Source organism: Macrotis lagotis, chromosome 1 (genome assembly GCF_037893015.1).
Source record: "Macrotis lagotis isolate mMagLag1 chromosome 1, bilby.v1.9.chrom.fasta, whole genome shotgun sequence".
NCBI classification, from domain to species: Eukaryota; Metazoa; Chordata; class Mammalia; order Peramelemorphia; family Peramelidae; genus Macrotis; species Macrotis lagotis.
In genome coordinates this window covers 452,249,038-452,270,193 of record NC_133658.1, presented here as the reverse complement: position 1 = coordinate 452,270,193, position 21,156 = coordinate 452,249,038, and the positions used below count along the sequence as shown (strand labels likewise).

Below are 21,156 nucleotides of genomic sequence, written 5' to 3'. Positions count from 1 at the left end.
ACATAACCTACAATCTTATCCAAACTCAAGAATTTGCATCTGTGCTTTGTCCTGATTTCACATATGAAATGAAGTTCATCAAAAATTAACTGTGGGGGTGGCTAGGTGGTGCAGTGGATAGTACCAGCCCTGGAGTCAGGAGTGCCTGAGTTCAAATCCGGTCTCAGACACTTAATAATTACCTTAGCTGTGTGACCTTGGGCAAGCCACTTCACCCCATTGCCTTGCAAAAAGAAAAAAAATTAACTGTGAACTCAAAGCAAGATAAGATCAGGTGGATGTCAGTACAAAATTAACTCATTCAGAGGTGGAGGTCAAGGGTGGGAGTAGGAAACACTTTGGAATTTTTTCTTACCTGTACAATGGGTTGGGCTAAAAGTTTTCCTCAGGTCCTTCCAGTCCTAAATCAGATGGCAGTCCACCTCCCAAGTTGGTGTGTTGGCACATCCTATTCCCCATTTCTAAACTGTTCTTCCTTCTCATTATCCTTAATTAATAGATTTAAATCCAAATTGCTTTTCCCTTCCTCCACCTTAAAGTTTATGAGATGCAAATTATCAGAAAGTCTGTGGAAAATGGGGAAAGTAGCATAGAGTTAGTTGTGGGGGGGGGGGGGCATGTGTGAATGTGGTTTTCACACATAAATGCACATAAACATAGCATAGCATAGCAGATACATGGGTACTGCTCAGGATTTTCAACAAAAGTACAACCCAGGCTCAGTTCAAATGCTACCTCCTACAATAGGCCCAAACTGTTTCAACTAATAACTATTGCCCCACATTGCTGAAATCACTTTGTATGCAATTTATATTAACATTAATTAGATTCCCTTATTGGATGTGTATGGTCTTATCCCCTGGTAGAATGCCAATTGTCTTAAGGGTAGTTTTTGTCATTGTCATCTGTCCCTGGTACCCAAGACAGTGCCTAGCATATAGCAAATGTTAATATATGAGAGAGAGTAAGACAGAGAGAGAGAGAGAGAGAGAGAGAGAGATTATGGATAGGTATTTCTTATACAAATGTTTGTCTGGAGAAGAAGATAATAAAGCTTGGAAAATCTGATTTTGTTGCTTTGGTCACATAATGAGAATCATAGTTATATGAATTCTTGTAGTGTTAAGACAACAATCTACAAATTTGGAATTGGGCAAAAAAAAAATGAAGAAATCCTAAACATAAGAACTATTCAGGGGAGTTTTATCCAGGCACTAGATATCAATGAAAGGAGGAAACTCTCCTTCTCCTTTTCCCTTATTTCTCCTATTAGAGCAAAGTCCTCTTCTTAAATTGGAATTCAGACCTTTACCTTCTTTTCTAGACTACAGGGAAAGTTCCCTCCAAAAATGTAACTAACCCTTAGTCTGTGGGAATATGGTGAAATTATATGATTCCTGAGCTTGGAGTCAGAGGATGTAGGTTTCAAGTCCAACTCACTAAGGGAATATCATTTAGCTCCTCTGAATCACAATTTCTTTATAAAATGGGAATAATACTTTTCAAGGTAATTGTGAAGAAAATGTTTTGTAAACTTATGTACTGTGGTCATGTAAGCTTTTGTTATTGCTATATTATGACATATCAGAACTTCTAAAGATCCATGTGGGTTCTCTTTCACATCTTAAAAAGTGAATTTCATAATTTGTCAAGACCAAAAGTTCATCATCACTTAAGGATCGACTCTAGGAATAGTGGGTCTATCTGTACTTGGCTGGGCTGATGGACTTGAAGTCTCTCCAGCTTGGTAAGACAACTTTCCAGAACTCATATTCCACTATCATAGGTCTCAGAAACCTAGTCACCTCTAAACCTGGATTAGCCACCTACTGTATTTGGGCTCAGAGAACATAGTTTCAAAATCTGATTCTATCACATATGACTTCTGTGATGTTGGACAAGTCATTGGAATTTGCTTTCCTGAATTTAAAATAAGCAGATTCATCAAATAGATAGTAAGGTCCCTTTCAGTTTGGGCTCTAGTATGCAATGATTCTAAGTACTGTTGCTGTCATGAGGAGACATCATGGTATGTTGATATAAGCACTGGTTTTAATGGCAGAAAACTTAGTTTGCAACCCTGTTTCTAATACATCTATGTGACCTGGGACAAGTAAATTAAAACATTTTTTTCATCAACTCTAAGGTGAAGTATTTGGACTAAAATGATCTCTAAAATACCTTCTAGCTCTCAATTTTTGATCATGACTTGTTTTTCAATAGCATATAATTAATCAATCTTCTTCCTTCTTACACCAGGATTATCTTTGTTCTCCACAGGTAGGGAATTCCACAATTCTTCCCTGTGCAGTACGTTTGTTAAAAAAAAAAAAAAAAAAAAAAAAAAACAAGAATAACATTCATACCCACATTAGTATCTTCTAAAACAATTGACGTATGTGTGAAAAACAGATTTCTCCTCCCCATAAGAAACTATGCTAATTTATTCATTTCCCATAGTCTTTTTGATATTTCTACATTACATTAACTTTAAGGTCGAGAAGAGGAAAATCAATTTGGATTTAAATATTTTAAACAAAATACATTAGAATAGCATTCTTGGCAAAATTGAACATTAATAAAACCAATAGAGATTCAGCTAAAAACACATGTTCTTGGCTGTAGACTGGCCTTCTAATTAGGATGCTAAGACACAAGAAAAGTAAATTTTCCCAAAATCAAATTAATCATATAATCCAAATCCTGACTTGACTTTTTTTTTTAGGTTTTTGCAAGGCAAATGAAGTTAAGTGGCTTGCCCAAGGCCACACAGCTAGGTAATTATTAAGTGTCTGAGACCGCATTTGAACCCAGGTACTCCTGACTTCAGAGCTGGTGCTTTATCCACTACGCCACCTAGCTGCCCCTGACTTGACTTTAACCAGAAAACAATGGTAGAAAAACTGGCAGTGAGACAGGTAAGGCAGAGGAGACATCTGAATTGATAAAAAAAAAAAAAAGGCATCTCCTTTAGAATGGAGAAGTTATTGTTCCTCAGCAAGAAAAGATCTAATAACAATTTCCTACCTACATCACCCCAAGGTCAACAACTCTGCCACTGAAATCAAGGTAATTGCTTTTACCAGTTCCTGCTTCTTGGAGTAAGAAGTCCAGTTACTTGTAAAGTCTTGTCAATGAAATTTTCAGAAAGTTCTTGCATCAATCTTCTTTTCTTCACTCACATAGCTACCATGATAGTTTAGGCCTCCATCACTTCTTACCTGTACTATTGCAATAACCTCCTAACAAGTCTTTCTGTTTCCTATCACTCCCTTCACCAATTGACAAAATAGTCTAAAAAAACAGTCCCATCATGTCACTTTCCTGCTCAAAAAAATTTATTTCTGTAATATTTCTGTTTCTATAATAAAATATAAAATTTTCAGTGTAGCATTTAAAATTCTTCACAGTTCAGTTATCCTTATATTTCCAAATCTGTCTGCACATTTCCCTCCTTTGCACTCTCTACATTCTGTCAAAATGGTCTTGTTTGCTGTTCTCTGAAATGACACTACATCTAGCATCTACAGGTCTTTGCACAGGTGGAACCCTGTGCTTGGAATGTACTCCCTCCCTACCTCTACTTCCTAGAATTTTGGGCTCCCTTTAGGGCCCAGTTCATGTGACTATCCTACAGAAAGCCCTTCTTAATCCTCATGGTTGTTGTTACATGCTTCCTTTTCAAATTACTATGTATGTGCATACATGATAGATGGATATGATATACTTACATGCATATATATGTGTGTTGTTCATGTATATATATATATAGCATATATTGGTTTATATTATAAATATTGTACAATATAAATTAGATTAACACATACATTAAACTTGAATATCTTAAAATGGTAGTAATATTTTTAGATCACCTTGCACAGTTATCATTTGTTATTGTTATCTATGCATATAATATAGGTACATATTTGTTATACATGTATACTTATGTGCGTGTGTATATATACATATACACACCTTTTATTTATATGTAAATATGTGCGTTTCTGGGGTTCAGTCATGTATGACTTTTCATGACTCCGTATCAAGTTGTTTTTGTTTTTGTTTTTGTTTAGCTTTTGCAAGACAATGGGGTTAAGTGATTTGCCCAGGATCACACAGCTAGGTAATTATTAAGTATCTGATGTCAGATTTGAAATCAGATCCTCCTGACTCCAGGGCCAGTACTCTATCCACTACACCACCTAGCTGCCCCAATATCAGGCTTTCTTGACAAAGTGATTTGCCATTTCCTTTCTGACTCATTTGGAAATTAAGAATTCACAAAGATAAATCTTTCTGATAGGCTTAATACTCTATCCATTACATCACCTAGCTACACACATATGTGTGTGTATAAAAACTATATATTGATAAATGTGTCTGTTTCTCAGTTTATATATGTATTTACATATAAATTTATCTATATTTACCTATTTATATGTTATATCCCTTCAGTAGAAATTGAGTTCCTTGAGGGCAGGGACTGTTTTTACTTTTATTGGTATCCTCAGTGCATAGCACAGTTCCTGATGCATAATAAATGCTTGTTAGGTTAAATTAGATTAGATAAGTTTGGATTGTAATAAAAACATGGTGAGATATGGGACCCTAATGGAGAATTAGACCTGGACATAGACCCAACCTTTGAATAAAGTGATGAGCTCTAAGGGTCTGATCCCACACAGACTAAATTATGATGGAAAGAGCATTTCCATCATGAGAAGGAGGCCTGTTGCAAATTCTTATTCTATTATTGATTCATTGCATAATTTTGGGCAATCTATTTAAATTCTATATACTTGAGTCTGCAAAATGATGATACTGGACTTCCTAAACCCTGCTTCAAAACAGTTGGGTGATCAGTCAGTAAAATGCCAGGTCTGATGACAGGAAGAATCATCTTTGTGAGTTCAAATCTGTCTCAGATATTTGATTCTTGTGTGACCCTGGGTAAGTCATTTAACTCTGTTTGACTCAATTTCTTCACCTGCAAAATGAACTGGAGAAGGAAACCGTAAACCAATCAAAATATTTACCAAGAAAACCCTAAATAAGGTCATGGAGAGTCAGACACAACTGAACAATAATCTCGTCTTTTCTTATTCAATTCTAGGAGCTACAAAAAAAAAAGGAATTTGCATTTGGAAAATATAGATTTTTTTTAACTTCACATTTAAACTTCACAACTATTACAAAGATTTTTTAAGACCTATGTTTTCATTGGAATAGGAAACTCCCACTGAAGAAACTCTGTCCACCAAGTCTTTGCCAATGCAGAACTGTATCAACTCTGAGAATTATAGTATTGAAGAATTTGCCCAAAGGTCTTGGGAGTTCAAGAATCTTATGCAGAGTTATACAATCAGCATGTGTCAGAATTAAGACTTAAAAATAGGTCTTCTTGACTCCACCAGCAACTCTCCATTCACTACCCCCACATTGCTCTATAAAGATAGGAGGATCCATTTTAGGAACAAGAAAGCAAGGATTTTATTTAGAAAGTCTTCAGACAGAGACAAAGCATCTGTCTTAATTATTTCATTACTCAGTTTTCCATTCTCTCCTCCTTTAGTAGGAATTCTAAGTATGAGGTAACCCAGAAACAAACTGAGGCAATCACTACACCTGAATGCAGGCCAAGTTGCATGAAATGAAATCTCATCTGAGGGGTCTAATGGGATATCATTCCAGAGAAGGAGGAAACAGAGACTCCACAATATCGGAGTGAGTGAGGCTGATCCAACTAAGACTATTATATTGGGATGGAAAAGTTACATGGGAGAAAGGAAGGAATTCATTTAATCCTACTATCTGGTAGCTTCCCATTTTAGCTAATTGCTCTTATTAACTAAGTTTGAAGTTCTGTTATCTTTTATCACTGAGTCCTGCCCATGACTTTATTTTAGAGACTTTTACTTTTAGGCTGTATTGCCTTCCTCATAGTACTTACTGCTTTGGAGTCACAGAAGGTTGAGGCAAGCAGACCAATAGAGGACAGTTACAATAGTCTAAGGTTCAAGTGCTGAGGACTTGAACTAATGTGATTATTGTATAAATAGAAATTAAAGATCATATCTAAGAACTATTTGGATATAAGAGGTGAGGGAGAATAAGGAGTAAAAATGATGCCAAGGTTAGTTACCTAAAAGACTAGATGATGAACCACAAACCTAGGAGTACCTGACTCCTCCACCCATCATTCCATCTGTCAGTTCATCTGTCCATCATAACCATCAAAGATGCAGCTTTTGATTATGCTATAGAAGAGTGCTCAACAAGGAGTATAAAATATGGAAAAATGATGATCCATGCCCTAAAGTGGCCCAGTCTGGCTGTACAATGTCTTTCAGATGTAACCAATCCTGAAGGAAAAGATTTCAGCCTTCATCGACTTGACTGGGCACATGTACCTCAGATGAACAGAACCATCCTGTGAAAGCCGGTGAGCAATTCCCCAGTAATGATGCTCAGTTTGATGCCTCTTGCTATAAGAGAGGTAAAGGAGAATTTGGAGACTTGACTCAGAGAGTGGGGAAATTGAAATTGAAATCAAGATTAACCTTGAAGAAGTGAATAGAGCCTGTTAAATGCCCCCAGAATCCTTGCATCATTGCCAGAAAGATTCTTTCCAATAATGTACTTATTTTTAACTGCATCAAGCACCCTTCAAAACCAGATCCTTCTGGGGACTGTAACCCAAACCTATATCTCTGTGGCTATCAAAAAGTGAACTATGGGCTATCATAGATCCCAAATCTCAGTGGGCACTTGATCATCTGCTTGAGGGACATCAGGGCAGGACCAAAGGAAGGTTAAATAGTGGATGCAAAGACCATATCTGCAGGGCATATAGCAGTGGTTGAAGTTGTTTCTTGACACCTGCTCCGTAAATCTCCCTATGGATCAGGTGCTGATGCTCAGAAACTTACTATCTGGGACACATAGTCAAACAGTACTTATGAACCAACTCAGTGGATGCTCACCCTGACAAAGTAACCTGCCTCTCTCTCAATCCTTAGAATCCCTAATGCACTCTTGCCATGGGAGCAGCTGATACAACTGTTGCATTGTGGGATCTTATAATTCTGAAACTGAAATAACATTCCTTTGGACTACATAAGGATGAAATATTCTAGATTCAATAGACTCCTCACAATGAAACTATATTGACTTCCAGTGGCACTAACCACAATCTAAATATCTGGGACTTGAGTAAAAGTGGAGAGGAGCAGTCCCCTGAAGATCCAGAGGATGGGACAGCAGAATTGTTCTTTATTCATAATGGTCACACTGCCAGGGTATCTGATTTCTCCTGGAATCCCAATGAACCTGGGGTTATTTTTCTTTATCAGAAGATAATATCACATAAGTCTGGCAGATGGGTTTTCCACTGATCTTGATCAGAATTTTTCATACCTCTGTCCAAATAATTCTGCTTCTGAGAACAAAAACCTTGAAAAACAGTCTTATAGTTGAGAATACAATGATGAAGACCCTGAAGAAAGTGTGGATCCCAAGGGACAAGGGGTCAAAGGCATTTCTGCAGTGGTGATGATTTTTAGATTCCTCACCCTGAGATTGATTTAACACTGTTTTGAAGTCTTTTTTATCCAGACATTCTTCTAAAGGCACCTGTTAACCCAGAGAGTGAATGATTTCTGACTATTTATTGTGAGGGCTTTGACTCAGTAAAACCACAGATCCATATTTAATTTTTTCTCAAGAGCTTATTATGAACAAATACAATTCTAAAATCTGACTTAAACACAAGAAGTGGATCATTTTTTTATTTTTCATCCACTGCTATAACTGCAAGTTTTCATGCTAATTTAGGTAAAATTAGGATGGGGTGGGATTTATATTCAATTAGGAGTTTGAGCCACATTGTAAGATATCTGAACTGTTTTCCTACTTTATAGAGATTTAAAGACTATAATTGGCATAGTCAACCTTATAGGATACATATTATTCAGTTGTAGTCTGGCCTACCCCTGATGGTTTCCTCTGAAACCAGTTAAAATTTCTTATTAATTTTTTGTTTTATTTAATTTGTTTTTATTTTCTTCCCTAGTGACTGTTTACTCTCTCCTTCCACTTCTCAACTGATAGCAGTCATTAAAATGTTGCAGCTGTACCTGCAAATTTTTTTGTTCATCTTATATAAGCTTTGTTGTCTAATTTATTTCTTGAACTGTTTTTCTAATTATTTCTCTCCTTTCTTGATTTTTTTTTAACTTGGGACCAACAAGTTATAAAGAGGGTATATGCAAGGATACAAGAACACCTGGTTTTAACTTTGCTATATGTGACTTCCCTTGACCCCTTATGGAACTGCATTTACCATATTTCCCCATTTATAAGAACCACCTTAATTTGGGGGGGGGCAAAATTTGAAAAAAAAATGTATTACATAAAGTTATTGAACTCAAGTTTTATTCATCATAAAATTCATACAATTCATCACTGTCAAAACTCTCATCCATTAGCTTGTTCTCATCTGTATTTGATGACGAATCATCATCTTAGGAGAGGCTCTGCCTGCTCTCCTGCCTATGCTCTAGTCTGGGGTTAACCACGAGCTCTCTTTGGGCAAATCTGGTGCATGGACACATGCTTAGCCCATTCTGTTTCATGAACCTGAAGCAACCATTGTGTCCTCCTTTGAAATCAGTCACTTCTTTTTCAATTCTTCTGGCTTCCTAATGAACAATCTCTGTGGACACAGGAATTCCACTGACCCTTTGCTCTTCAATCCATCTCTTCACTTTCCTCTCTAACTCAGGACATTTGGTTGCCTTGCCTCTCATGGTCTTCTTCTGCTGGGACGTTTTCAATCAGGTTTCTTCGTCCCATAGCCAGTCTTGAATTCTTTCCTCAGTTGGAGAAGGACCAAACTGAGGTTCAGCAGCAGTTCCATTTCCTTTTGCAAACTGGATCACTTTGAACTTGAATTCAGCACTGTATGAAAATCTTTTCTGAGCCATTTCTGGGCAGAACATGGCAACATGTAACCTAATATACTGGTAACAAATGCAAAACAATGAGTGCAAAGACAAGCTCAAAAAGGTGAGTAATGCAAGTTAAAAAAAAAATCTACCACCACTGTATAAGAAGCTCCCAGTTTTTAGATCCCAAATTTTTCGGAAAGGGATGCTTTTTTGAGGAAATACAGTAGTCAATAAAGTAGGATATGGTAAATTGTTGGGTCTCAGGTCAAGCACAAAGTCTGGAAAGCCAATCAGGTAACTAAGAAGTTATGTTAAGGGATCCTGATACCAAACAGATAACAGAGAAGATATTTATGACATTTTTGGGAAAACTAATTCCTGGAAAGCAAGGGAGGAATTATGGGGCAAACATGTAGCAAAGGAGGAAAAGACATGGGGTAGACATTAGTCCTTTCAAAAACCACCCCATGGTGACAAGGTCCCAAAAATCTTCTAGAAGAACTTCCACCATTTAAATTATTTTAGGACATTCCCTAGATAATCATGGGGGTTTGGGGGGGTCGGGGTTTGCAAGGCAATGGGATTAAGTGACTAGCCCAAGGTCAGACAGCTAAGCAAGTATTAAGTGTTTGAAGTCAAATTTGAACTCAGGACCTCTTGACTCCAGGGCTGGTGCTCTATCCACTGTGTCACCTAGTTGTCCCTCTTAAGAAGTATTAAAGGGGAAAAAACAAAAATCAAAAATTACACCTTCCTCTCAAGATATGATCATAATGAGAGAAGAAAACAATGTGAAAAACAAAAATCAGAGCTCTTGGGTTTTTTCCTTTCATTTTGGAAGAACCAAATCTCAAGTTTCAACAATCTGGTTCATATGGTGAGTAATGCCAAATCTTTGCAAGTCACAGTGGGTCTTCTCATGCAGGGTGATGATAATGAACTGGAGCTGCACCAGGAACATCAAGGCCAGAACAAGATGATGACACATCTAAGAGTCACAGATTTCTCTTCCTACTTTTAGGTGATAATAATGAGCAGGAACAGTTCCAGGAACATCAGGTCACAGTTAATAATTCATTTTGCATTAAAGTCATCTGTAATAATGACTTCCTAGTCACTTTTAGCCATAACCCTTAGGATCCAAGTTCTAACTGAGGTTCTCCCTGTACTCACACAGTATTCCCAGACCTACCAAAACCTCCCTCTTCCCACGGGTTCTAACACAGGATATCAAACCTTTAGAGACCTCTGCTGAAATACTGTCCCCTCCTTCTATATAGGGCTGAGTAATGATTATCCCTTACTTTGATCCAAGGATTCAAGATAGCCCTCAAATAGACTAAGGGATCTCTTTTCTGCCATGTAAATCCATATCATCCAAAATCATCCTAATTATGCAGAAATAGTTCCATCTTCTCCATGTCATTAAAAGCAGGGTACTTCCCAAAAATTCTACCCCATAATCTTCTAAGCCCTCCATAAGAATCAGTTCTTTGAATCATCCTGGGTGAAAAGACATGACAATAGAGGAGAACCTGACCCCTGAGAAAATAGCAACCATGAAACTCAGATGATTCCTACCATGGTGTAGAACAGAGAAGAATTTGAGAGATCAACCAGAACCATTTCCAATATCAGATAGATCTTCCTGGAGACTGAAACCAAGAGAAAGTACTGGATAGTCTTCTTTCTCTCTGGGAGGAGTTATGTTGAGAAAGAACATGCCCTTTGGGAGGTGAGACCCCCCCCCCCAATCATCATAGTTAGAGATTCAGCAAAAAACCACTTGTTTCCAGAGTCAATTCAACATTATTAGTTGCCTGAGGAATGTATATATAGTAAGTGGAAAATTCATTGTATAGATTATGACAGTAGGTCTATTTTGGACCTCCTTTAGGGTAAAGTTGGTTTCCTGATCAGAAAGATAAATAGAAAGGGATAAGAAAGGAAGATATGTTCAATGAGAGCTTTGATGGCTTGTTGTTGTGGTTAATTTCACTGATACCAAATATCATAAACTGATTAGATATAAACTATAATAAGGGTGGGAATGGAGTGGAATAAGCATTTATATAGAACTTATTATGTGCTAAGTAAGCACCTCTCTTTAAAAACAATTTTTATCTAATTTGAGACATAACAACCTATGAGATAAGATGCCATTACTAATCTTATTTTGCATTTGAAGAGGCAGATAAAAGTTAAATGATTTGCCCTAGTTTCACACAGCTAATGAGTAAATGATGCTGGATTGAACTCCAGTCTTCTTGACTACAGGTTCAATACTTCTTGCCCTGAAGAGGCAGAAGAGCCCCAATATAATCAATTTTTGATTGAAAAAGAGTGAAGAATGATATGGGATTGTGCCATACAGGTTATTCAAAGAGAGGGGTCACTGCTTGCCATGAGGAGTCTAGGCTGGCAGAAGTAATTGCTTCCATCTTTGAGATCATATGGTCCTGTACTCATGGCAACATGTCCAGATTTGCAATGGACCCACTTCCCAACCTTTACTGTTTTCATAAGATCATCCTAAATATTCAGTTCTCCAAGACCCACATCAAGGTGACAGCTACAATGGGAATTCATCTTTAAAGAGTCTGGTTAACTCCTCATCACAGCCTCCTAAAAAGGTACAAAATATTTGTCCCTACAAAACCTCTAATTGAGTTTAGCTGACTTTGTACAAGGAAATCCTTAGAAAGCTCCCCAAGACAATTTTGTTTCAAAGAGTTTTCAAACTGGCTTCATTTAGACCATGTCCTCAGAAGCATTTGTTTTAGGGACTCCTGAGGTTGCTGTTTTAACAAGGAGCACCAACTTTGTTGGTGGAAAAAACTGACCGTCCCTGCTTCATCAGTGGAGAAAAATTACACTCTAGAGTATAATAGAGTGGTCTCAGTATTGTCATACCTCCTAGGTGAGTTACCAAGTCTCCTCCACATGATAATATTTTTAGAGCCATAAAAATAAAATACAAAGAAAATCAAGTATATTAAACTTTGGTTCTCAAAGTACAATAAACAAATTGAAACATATTAATATTTCACCTGTGAGAGAATATGTGCCACTTGGTGACTGAATGACTAGACAGCACATTGTTGCTCCCAGTTGGCAAGATATATAGAACAGTGGGGCGGCTAGGTGGCGTAGTGGATAAAGCACCAGCCTTGGAGTCAGGAGTACCTGGGTTCAAATCTGGTCTCAGACATTTAATAATTACCTGGCTGTGTGGCCTTGGGCAAGCCACTTAACTCCATTTGCCTTGCAAAAAAAAAACAAAAACAAAAACCTAAAGATATATAAAACAAACAACCACAAAACAGGAAGACTGTGATTGTGTGTGATCTAGAAGCTGGCAGAATAACTATAATAATTTTGAAATGGTGATGAGAACAAAATAGTTTAAGATATCTGAATAATCATAATGTGATATAAAAATATCTGTTATTTCTATTGTGACAAGATAGAAGGTAAAATTGCTTATATGTTGTATTTTTTTCCCTCTGTCAAAGAAAATTATTTTTAAAGGAGGGGGAAAAATGACTAATAAGTAGTTGAAACCCAAGAAAAATCAGGAGATAATGACTTCAAAATCAGGCCCAGATGTCCTCTATCCTCCAAACCACAAGACTTTGAGAAAGGCAAAATTCTCAAGTTTTTCAAAAAGAAAGGAAAGTCAAAATTGAAAACAATAGACTAGAAAAATCAAAGAAAATATTATTAAAATGTTGAGTAAAGGAAGCAGTAGCCAGTATAGCTTTATCAGAAAGAATAATTTGTGGGCATTTAGAAAGGGAAGCAGAATTCCTGGCAAGAACAGGTCATGCCAAATTCAGTTCATTTCCTTTTCTGATAGGATGATAAACTGATAGGGCAAAAGGATGTTGTTATTGTTTACTAGATTTTTTTAGCAAAACTTTTAACAAAACCTCTCAAGTTATTATTATTATTATTATAGAAACAATAAATAAGGACTAGACAATAACACAAGTGAATGGATCTAAAGATAGTCATAATTTAATTGAGGTTCTGAAAGAACTGTCAAGTAGAATGGGTGAGTTAGATGATGGAGTGGATGGAGCATTGGGATTGGAGTCAAGAAGACCTGAGTTCAAAGCTACTAGCTGTGTGACCCTGGGCAAATTGCCTCAGTTTCCTCATCTGTAAAATAAACTGGAGAAGTAAATGGGAAACCTATGCAGTATCTTTGCCAAGAAAATCCCAAATTGGAGTCACAGTCATGATACAGGTAAAAGATGAAGAGAATTATGAATCTTGTTAAATTGGTGGAGGTTCCCTGCTTTTGAGATGTAGAGAATTATGAACATAGCAGAAACAAAACTTGTAATCTTGGAAGCTGTTAAATCTTGTTAAATTGGGTGGAAGTCTCCTGATTTTGAGATGTAAAGCGACTACCATTGTTTTAAATGTAAAATTTTCATCTTGATCTTCTCAGGCTTCACCCTCTTACTTAATTCCTGTCCATGGGTGGGGGGGGGAAATCTACCTTTTGCCCTCTGGATAAGGGACTAGACCATAAAAATTTGGATGGGACCTCCATTCCAGTCTTCTCTTACTCCCTGGCCCAGTCAGCTCTGAATGATTGATCTTTTGTCTCTGTCTCTCTTTACTGAACATTTTCTTATGTGTTGTAACTTCTTTTAATAAATTTTATTTTCCTTTCCACACTTGGTTTCCTGAGTCTGAGTGGTGAGTTGTCACAGGCAGATTCGAGCTCAAACAAGCCAACCTAATGGCTACAGTCAGACACAATGGAAATGATTGAACAACAATCTAGTAGAGTGTCCAAGGAAACTGTATTTGACCGTGTGCTATTTAACATTTTTGCTAATGATTTGGATAAAGGCATTGTTAGCACATGGAGAATGGATGACAGAATAAAGATTCAAAAAGATATTAATAGGTTTGACAAATTTGAAACCAAATCTTGTAAAATGAAAATTAACAAGAATAAATATAAAGTCTTACATGTGGGTCAAAAAAAGGCATTTTTGTGATTGATTAGCATTCCTAGATGATACTTTGAAAAATATCTGGGAGGTTTTAGTGGACTGAAAGCTCAATATGATATATGAAAGATAAAAATCCTAATGACATCTTGAGTTACTTTTTTTTTTTAGGTTTTTGCAAGGCAAACGGGGTTAAGTGGCTTGCCCAAGGCCACACAGCTAGGTAATTATTAAGTGCCTGAGATCAGATTTGAACCCAGGTACTCCTGACTTCAGGGCCCGTGCTTTATCCACTATGCCACCTAGCCACCCCTTGAGTTACTTTCTTAAGCAAAGGTAAGAATACAGACTAGAGAAATGATAGTCTCTGTATATTTTGCTTGGGTCAAATGATATCTGTTCTGTTCTGAGAATCACTGGGAATGTTACTGATAAACTAAGGTAATTAGGATAGTTAAAAGAATCAAAATCATGCCAACAGGAAGATCCTTGAAGATAAGAAGATTATGGTAGATGTTTTCAAGCATGTGAAAGGTTATCACAAGGAAGAGGGTTCTGACTTGTATTTCTTGGTCTCAAAATACAGAAATAGAAGGAAAAGGTAGAAGTTACAAAAAGAAAAATTGTCAGGGAAAAAATGTCTAACAATTGTAGCTATCCAAATATACATGTGTACATATATATATATATGTATATATATACATATATATATATATATATATATATTTGCCTAGATAGTCTTCCTCCTACTTGTCTGATTCTTCTTTATTTAGGAAGAGGAATCAACCCTTTTCTGTTCCCTGGGCTATCTTCTCTTCATTTCTGTAGGCTATCTATGTACTCTTGGATTCAATTATTGTCTCTACTCAAATGACATCCAAATCTATTTATCTAGTTCTAATCTTCTCTGAATTCTAATTGCAATTCATCTCCCCGATGGACATCTCTTCCTGGATAACTTATAAGCATCCCAATCTTGACCCCAAAGCAGAATGATTATCTTCCTTTTTATACCTACCCCACCAAAAATTCCACTCCTCCAAATTTTCTCATTTCTACTGAAGCATCATCTTCCCAGTCATCCTAGATTCATATCCTCAAAATTATCCTTGATTCTTTGCTCTCCCTGCATTTAAGTAGCTGCTAAGTCTTACTGCTTCTATCTCCACAATGTTTGGCAACTCCCATGACCTAGTCACCTCTCTAGTTCAGGCTTTCATTGTGTCTTCTCGGGGTGGCTAGGTGGCATAGTGGATAAAGGTGGCCTTGGATTCAGGAGTACCTGGGTTCAAATCCGGTCTCAGACACTTAATAATTACCTAGCTGTGTGGCCTTGGGCAAACCACTTAACCGCATTGCCTTGCAAAAACCTAAAAAAAAAAAACAAAAAAAAAAACATTGTGTCTTCTCTGGAGTACATTGGACTAGGTTTGAACTTGATAAAGAACCTAGTCCTTGAATCCCTGGGTCAGGAGTTTAATATTTAATTAATAGGCAACAAGGAGTCACTGCTCTTGAATAGAGGAGCAATGTTATCACAGCACTGCATTAGATTACTCAGAGAGTGAATCATATTGACTCCATCTTGTACTCAATTCTGGGTCTACCTCGGTACCCATTCTATTCAATTATAGATCTAGTCCAGTTTCTGTCTTATCAGAAAACTTTATTCAGTTATAGGAATCATGAGAAAACTTTATTGCTTTGAACTTAACCCTGTGGTTTAGGGAAATGGACCACCTCTAGATGATGCTTAGAGAGTCTTAACTAAGGAATAAGGTTATACTGACTGAAAATCCAGTCAGACCAGAAGATTGATGCAAGTTTTCTCCACTGTGAAGCTGAGGATGCCTGAACTTGATTTGTCATGCAATTAACATGCATTGCTTAATAAATCTACAGGCTCAGAGGTTTGAACCTTTGTTTCTGAAATTATTTCAGATTTCATTTGTATATCCAGCAAGATAGATTAGAACAGAAAGAGAAATGGTGCAAGGTGGCAAAATTCATGCCCTCGAATTAAGGTATTCAACTTTTTCTGGACCACAGCAAAAACTTGTCAAAGAGCGCATATAGAATTGAATACTTACTTATGACTACAATGTAACCATATGAGTATAATAAAGTGAAATAATGTAATAAAGCATGATAAATTTTAATCAAGTATAATAATAAAAATAATGACTAATAAAACATTTACTTTTGAAACAAAATATGCTATTTTTAATGTGAACACTGAGTTTGCTTTTTTTTGATACCAGCGCATCTTTATCTGCTTTGAGTTGTAGTGATGCAAAGAATGGTTTCAAGATGCCTATTTGAAATGTTCTATTTTTACTTTTTGTTTGCTTCATAAGGAAAAATAGTTGCTTGAAACTATATGAACTTCCCAGAAGACATGTGAAATGCCAGATATTTTTCTTTAGGAAGGTACAACATGTAAAAAAATCCAATAAAGACAATTGAATAAATATTTATTTCTGAATGAAAATCTATACATTCTATTTGCAGGTTTGCAGGCAATATGTTGTCAACTGAGAATTGAGAAGCAAATCTTCTGAAATGTAAATGCTGTTGCCCAAAATCTTGAAACCTATTCTCAAAGTCCTATGACAAAATAGTAACTAATGCAGCATACAATAAAGTTGTCTATTACATTTATTATTAGTTATATAATGTTTTAAAATAAAGATCCCAATTCCTATATGTATATCTTTTGTAAAAAACACAAAATAATTCCAGAGATTTGTAAGACTTCACAAATCAAGCCTTGTTAGTTTAGGGTTAAGCTGGTCTGTGATGCTGCAATGTGCTCACCTGATACTTTCTTTTCCAGTTAGATAATAAGGCTGCATGAATGGTCTTTGAGGGCTGCATACAGCCTGAATGTCACAGGTTGGGCACACCTGCCCTATAAGTATAGGTTCCATGGAAGCTAGGTGGCACAGTGGATAGAGCACCAGCCCTAGAGTCAGGAGTACCTGAGTTCAAATCCAGCCTCAGACGCTTAATAGTTACCTAATTGTGTGGCCTTGGGCAAGCCACTTAACCCCATTGCCTTGCCAAAAAAGAAAAACCTAAAAAAAATAAAAAGTATAGGTTCCACTGTGAATGACCCATTTTTCATATATCTTGAACTTATTTTCAGCCATTGTATAGACAGCCCTAGATTAGGGGGAAAAAATTGAGAGCACAAGTCTTAGACATCTGAAGTTGTGTTTAGAATTTGGTACCCTTGGCCATGATCCCTCTGGAAAAGAGAGATAACAATCTAGAGGCAATCTGGAAATCAAAGAATCCTGAAAATATTTGATGCAAGACCTGGGGAAGAAAAATACAATTTATATATTGCTTAACGGTTTCTCAGAAGCAACATTGTAAAAGATAGAACTTCCAACAAATAGTAACAGGATGTGGCCTTTCTTTGAAGATTTATCTTTTATTGTGAAGAAATGGATTTTTTTTGTTTCATGGTGGGTACAAGTAGGTCTACTGCATGTTATGATGCCCTGCATGTAAAAAATCACATAAGGGATGATGAGAAAAGGAAATATGAACAATGTAAAGAACAGCCCTGAAAGACTTGAGGACTCTGATCAATGTAAAGACTAATTGTGATTTCAAAGAACTAACTCTCTTGTCAGAGACGTGATGAACTCTAGGTACAGGATAAGACATAGGTAGTGATGCATTTGGATTAATTTGCTTATCTCTATTCTTTTGTTTCACAGTAGTATTCTTTCTGCAGGTGGAGCTCCAGAATTATTGGGACATGACAGAAATGTTTTAAAAAGGAAATCAAAATATTTGGGCTGGTCACTTAACAAAAGAAAGAAATAACAGTCTGAGACCTTACCTATTAATGTTAAAATTAAGAAGGGTCTTCAGTATACTAGATAGATACTTTGTGGAGAATGAATGAAAAATTGTGGACAAGAATCTCCCAGGATATGAAAACATAAATAGGTTGTGATTTGCCTTGATGGAGTGAATTTCTACTTCCATTAGATCACAGAACTATTGAAATACATATGTTGAGTTCTATTCCTTTCTATATAGCATCCTCTCCTTAACAATACTATTTGGGACATAATTTGCCTATGTAATTTGAGGAAAGTCTAGTTAAGGCAATTAAAGAGATTACATGTCTATTAGCTCCAGGTTATTTTTTCCTCCCACAATTTCATTGTATTAATGGATCTTCCCTCCACACACAGTGAAGAGGAAAATGAAATATTCTCCCTGTATTCTCTACTTTTCATTATCATTAGGCATCTCAAATGTCCTCTAATATTTGTATATAAATGAGAAAGAAAACAGATCAATGTTTTTAATTTGACATAGACACAGTGGCTCCTGTCAAGACAGTGCCTGAAAAGGGCAGAATTGGGAGGAGGGGAGGAAAGGAGGGGAAGAGAAGGAGAGAGGAAGAGGGAGAGAGACAGAGAGAGAGAGAGAGAGAGAGAGAGAGAGAGAAACTGAGATTAAACAGAGCCTCATCTAGCAATACTATAGGGAAAAGCAATAGACCGCAGCTACATTAAAGGAAAAATATGTCCTTCTGAACCAGGCAGAGAGTTAGTAGGAGGGGGAAGGGGAGATGAGAACAACTATAAATTCACTGTTAGAAGAACGGCATACAAATTTCCCCATTCAATCTCTAAGCAGAGGGGGAAAAAAGAATTCTAAATCCAAATGCCAACCAAGGGACACATAGTTCTCCTTTGGGGACAGTCCTATGTTGGTTGGGGTTGGGGGTGGGGTCTTAATGAGCAGAAAAGATCTTACTGCTTTCTCTCTCAAGTTTCCTTTTCTAGGTTATTTCACTGAACCTTTCTGAGTATTGCAATCACATGCTTTTAGATATTGCCACATCATCTCTTTATAATAAACATCATCAAAAAGAAACTTCTATATGCAGAGGTATTTCCTGAAGTCACTGTTCTCTGTTCCCTATTAATGATCAGGATAAATGGCGGAAGAAATAGATTTAGGCTGTTCCATCAAATGTAGGGAAGAGATTAAATATGAGATAAGAGCTTAATAGAAAAAGTTCTGCAATGGAGGCTAGGAGAATGAGGCTATGGTTTTGTTTCTGTCATAATGTGCTATGAGTCTTTGGACAAGTCACTTATCCTACCTTGGCCTTATTTCTCTCCATCTGCTTGAACTAGGAATTTTCATCTGTTTTGTGTCATGGACACCTTTGGCAGTCTGGTGAAGCCTTCTCAGAATGCATTAAATAAATACAATGAAAATTTTATGTATTTTTAAATACATAGTATTGCAAAGGAAGTCAATTACATTGAAATGGTTATCAAAATCTATATTGTAAAAAAAATAAATTGGAGACCCCTCAAATATATCTGCAGATTAAGGTCAGTGAATATCAGGTTAAGAACCCCTGAACTAGATATTCTGTAGGGTCCCTTCTAACATTCCATGGTTAATGGAATTAGCACTAAGACTGGAGTCAGAAGACCTGAATTTGAATCTTGGCTCTAGTTGTATGGCCTTAATCTAATCATTTTTAACATCCCTGAGACTAGTCTCCATTTCCCCCATTGGTAAAATGGATATACCATATTTTCCCATCTATAAGACTCACCTTTTTCCAAAAAAATTAGGGTCTAAAAACTGGGAACGTCTTATGCAGTGGTGGTAGATTTTTTTACTTACATTTCCCGCTTTTTTGAGCTTATTGTCTTTGCGCTCACTGTTTCCCATTAGTTACCAGGATATTAGGTAGCATTTTTGCCACATTCTACCCAGAAATGGCTCAGAAAATATTTTCATACACTGCTGAATTAAAGTTTGCAAAAGGGAATGGAGGAGTGCTCAGCCCATGGAAAGTAAGGGAGTAGAGGAAGACTGCTGAGGTCTCTCCTCTGCCCCTGGAACAGGACTCTGGGGCTCTGACCACATTCAGACCCTGGTTGCAGTCTAGGCCCCCATAGAGCAGAGGGGTGAGCTTGTGGTCATTCATAGACCAGGAGAGCAGTCAGAACCTCACACACTGAGGTACTTGTGGGGGTTCCCAATAATACTCAAAAGCTCAGGAAGCACCCCAAAACCAGGCACAGGCTGGGGAAATGAGTAAACAGACTAAAAGGAACCTGACCATAGACAATTACTTTGGTCCCGTGGAGGACCAAAATACTCAATCTGAAGATAAGAAAGTTCAAGCTTCTGCATCTAAAGACTTTAAGAAATATAGAAGTTGGGCTCAGGCAAATACAGAATTCAAAAAAAAAGATTTTGAAAATCAAGTAGGGGAGATAGAAGAAAAATTGGGAAAAGAAATGAGAGAGATGCAGGAAAAACATGAAAACAAAGTCAGCAGCTTAGTCAAGGAAACCCAAAAAAAATGCTGAAAAAAATAACATCATAAACCAACTTAGGCCAAATGGATAAAACAGTTCAAAAAGTTATTGAGGAGAAGAATGCTTTAAAAAGCAGAATTGGCCTTTGGAAAAGGAGGTAAGAAAGCTCTCTAAGTAAAACAAATCTTTCAGATATAGAATGGAGATAAAGGAAGCTGATGACTTTGTGAGAAATCAAGACACAATAGTTCAACACCAAAAGAATGAAAAATTAGAAGAAAATATGAAACATCTCATTGAAAAAACAACTGATCTGGAAAACAGATTCAGGAAAGATAATTTAAAAATTATTGGGATAGGGGTGGCTAGGTGGCATAGTGGATAAAGCACCAGCCTTGGAGTCAGGAATACCTGGGTTCAAATCCAGTCTCAGACACTTAATAATTGCCTAGCTGTGTGGCTTTGGGCAAGCCACTTGACCCCATTGCCTTGCAAATACTAAAAAAAAATTATTGGGATACCTGAAAGTCATGGTCAGGAAAAGAGTCTTGACCTCATTTTTAAAGAATTCCTACAGGAAAATTGCCCAAATATCCTAGAAGCAGAAGGTAAAAATGGAAATTGAGAGAATCCACCAATCTCCCCCAGAAAGAGATCCAAAATAAACCAACCCCCAGGAATATTATAGCCAAGTTGCAAAACTCCCAAGTCAAAAAGAAAATATTACAAGCAGCCAGAAGGACACAATTCAAATATCGTGGAGTTGCAGTCAGGATCACACAGGACTTAGCAGCAACTACAGGGCTCATGGGGCTTGGAATATAATATTCTGGAAGGCAAAAGAGCTTGGAATGCAACCAAGAATCAATTACCCAGCAAAACTGAACATCCTCTTCCAGGGAAAAAAGATGG

General features: G+C 36.9%; 1 protein-coding gene and 1 pseudogene across 4 annotated transcripts in view; one reads left to right on the top strand and one right to left on the bottom strand.

Moving 5' to 3' along the window:
- Positions 1–21,156, bottom strand: part of SPOCK1 (SPARC (osteonectin), cwcv and kazal like domains proteoglycan 1) — a 1,031,033-nt gene that overhangs the window by 884,026 nt on the left and 125,851 nt on the right. For 2 of the 4 annotated variants that reach the window (XM_074213490.1, XM_074213491.1), the window contains exons 3-4: positions 2,182–2,303; positions 356–566 (exon numbers count right to left, since the gene is read on the bottom strand). The exons of the other annotated variants lie outside the window; for them this stretch is intronic. The gene's annotated coding sequence lies outside the window, so the exon portion shown is untranslated. The remainder of the gene's footprint in view (positions 1–355; positions 567–2,181; positions 2,304–21,156) is intronic. 4 annotated transcript variants of the gene reach the window in all.
- LOC141504557 (histone-binding protein RBBP4 pseudogene) lies at positions 2,892–7,552 on the top strand (annotated as a pseudogene).